Raw genomic sequence first — 3,065 nt, 5'->3', positions numbered from 1 at the left:
AGGGGCATTTCTGAAGGTTCTGTCACCGGCTTGGCCCAGGAGAGGGCCCCGTGGGCCTCTGGGCAGAGGGTTCTTGGCCGACCCCCGGTGCACAGAGCACGGGGCCTGCTCCTCGCCTGTGGCCTGTGGCCTGGTGTTCCGCAGAACCTCCTGGTGTCTGGCAGCCTCTCTCCTTCCCAAGATCTTGCAAGACTTAGGTTCCATCAAAACAACACAAGGAAAAGAAACAATTCACCAAAAAGAAACAGGGCATTGTGAGAAAAAATAAACACACGTGGGCATCCCTCAAACAGCGTCCACTCTCTGCAGAGGCTGAGTAGAGACTCTTCCAGTGCACTCATTCCTCACAAGGCATTCACAGGGTTGTAAAACACCTCAGAGTATAAGCTGTCAGTGTTTCTTTGTTTAAAAATGTTTTTCTTGACATCAGCAGGTGGTGTGGTTAAGGAGCTGGGCCCCCACGTGGTGAACTGTGGTTTGAGTCTTAGATCCAGTGGTTTGGAGATCACACAGGGTTGGGGTGCGTGTGTGCTCAGAATCCCGAGAGGATGATGGAGGAGAAGGGATTGTGGGGTGGCCATCTCCCTGAGGGGTGATTTCTCACTTTCTGTCTCTCTCTGGCAAGTACACATGCTGTGTGGCAAAAGCCTTAAAAAAAGTTTTTAAAATTTATGATTGAGCACTTGTGCAAGAGAGAGAGAGAGAGAGACACCCTCGATGGTCTGATCACTCCATGGTCCCCTCCTCCTGCTCTTCCAGGCCATCGGGTCCTGAGCACCTGCAGTAGGCCCAGAGCATTTGAGTCTGAATGGGCTGGAGATTCACTTTGCTGACTCCTGGGTGCCATGTGGGATCCTGCTTCTCCTGAGCAGCCCTGTGACAGCGTTTCTGAAGTGCTCCCAGCTGAGTGTGGCAAGGGGGTAATAAACAAGCATATTCCCTATACCTGACCACACTCTAAAAACAATCTTAAGTAAAAAATACAAATATGGATAAAAATAATGTCAAGGATTTTGTAGGAAAATAAGAACAACAGCAGCAACAAGAAAAATAGAAGCAAAGTGTTCAACATTTGAGAAGTGGATCATTAAATTAAAAAAACCCTTTTTTTTTAAGAATTATTTTATTTAACTTTATTTCTTTACTTATTTTAATTCTGGCCAGAGAGTTACAGAGCAAGAGAGCAAGAGAAAGAAAGCGAGAAAGCAAGTCACTAGATCTGAGACTCAAACCACGGTTGGCCATATGGGAGTCCAGCACCCTTAACCACAACGCCACCTGCTGGTCCTGCGGATAATTAAATTCTTGAAGTTTGAGGGGCCATATGGCAGTGAGCAGTGAAATAGGATGCTGGATGAAGCTAAACCACATGGGAAGGTCCCCAGTTCTCGCATGGAGCCTCCCCTGAGTGCAGGTGTGTGCTTGGGGTGCAGATCTAGCTGAGGCTGGGATGGGGCGCAGTGTCAAGACCCTCTTGGGGGTGCTGTTCATCTGTCTTTGTTTCTCGCTCAAGGAAGAAATAAATAAACTTAAAAAAAAAATGGGACCAGCAGTTGGCGTAATGGTTATGTTGCTGGACTCCCACATAGTTGACCGCAGTTCAAGTCCCAGACCTGATGGCTTAAACTCACACCGGGCACATGTGCGTGTGTGCCTAAGATCCTGAGAGGAGAATCGAGGGGAGGGGATTATGGCGTGGCCATCCCCCCTGGGGGGTGATTTCTCGCTTTCTATCTCTCTGTCTCTGTCTGTCTTTCTGGTGAGCACACACACCCTATAGCAAAAAACTCAAAAAGATGAAATGAATAAAGTTTTATAGTTCCTTTTTATTTTTTTTTAAAACTTCTTCCTTCTTTCCTGTCCCAACCCACAGGATAGTCAAACAGGTTTCCTGAGGGAAGGAGTGAGAGACAGGACGAGCAGCGTGGAGATGACACAGTGTTACAACTCTTCAGGGTCGTCCGAAGACGATGCAGTGTCACAACTTTTCAGGGTCTTCAGGGTTGTCTGGCGATTGTGGGCCAGGGATCGTGGTTATATACATGTTGGATCGTGGTTATATACATGTTGGTGGGCAGTGATTGGTTGAATGAGGATTGTAAAAGGTGTGTTATGATTGGTTGCTTTGTGGACCAATCATGAGGTGCCGGATATGCAAATCCGAGGGATTCTAAGCTCATCGATTTGCTATGGGAAGTGGCCAATCAGAGTATGGTTTTGAAGGTGAGGTTTTCAAAGGGGAGCCAGTTGAGGCCTTTGGCATTGTGTAATTGTTTGCTCGGTGGGAAATCGAAACTTAAAGGTTTCCTTAAAATGGCAATAGTATAAGACTCATAAAATGGCCTCGGCGGACTCGTTGATGTGCAGTTTTCCACACTTTCCTCCTTCCCTCCCTCTCTCCCTTTTTTTTTTTTTCTTTTCCTTTTCTTTTTCTCCACTTTCCCAGGCAAAGCACAAGGCAATGACTAGAGATGCAGTGATGTAAACATTCTAATTTTGTTGTTGTTGTTGTTGTTTTCTTTTTTTAGAGGTTTTTGCTATAGAGTGTGTGTGCTCTATAGAGAAAGAGAGATAGAGAGACAGAAAGGGAGAAATCACCCCTCGAGGGGGAAGGCCATGCCACAGCCTCTTCTGCTCCATTCTCCTCTCGGGATTTTAGGCATGTAAGCCCATGTGCTTGGTGTGAGTTTCAGACTGCCGGGCCGGGAACTTGAACAGTAGTCAACTACTTGAAAGTCCAGCGATGCAACCTCTATGCATCTGCTGGTCCCTGCACCGCTAACTCTCAGCCCTGATCACAGATACTCACCTGTCTGATATAATCAGAGAGCGTGAGGCTTGTGCCCAGAGAGAGTGGTGTGACTGCCTAAAAGCTCCAAAAATGCATTTAGTGACAACCAAGTAACTTGCACCTGTTACTCCTAAAGTGGTCATTTCTTTTTTTTTTTTGGAGAGGTTTTCGCTATAGGGCGTGTGCGCTCGCTAGACAGACAGAGACAGAGAGACAGAAAGCGAGAAATCACCCCCCAGGGGGGATGGTCATGCCGCAGTCCCTTCTCCTCCAT

This window comes from Tupaia chinensis, unplaced genomic scaffold (assembly GCF_000334495.1).
Source record: "Tupaia chinensis unplaced genomic scaffold, TupChi_1.0 Scaffold149658_1, whole genome shotgun sequence".
NCBI lineage: Eukaryota > Metazoa > Chordata > Mammalia > Scandentia > Tupaiidae > Tupaia > Tupaia belangeri.
Note: the sequence above shows the minus strand (reverse complement) of the source record.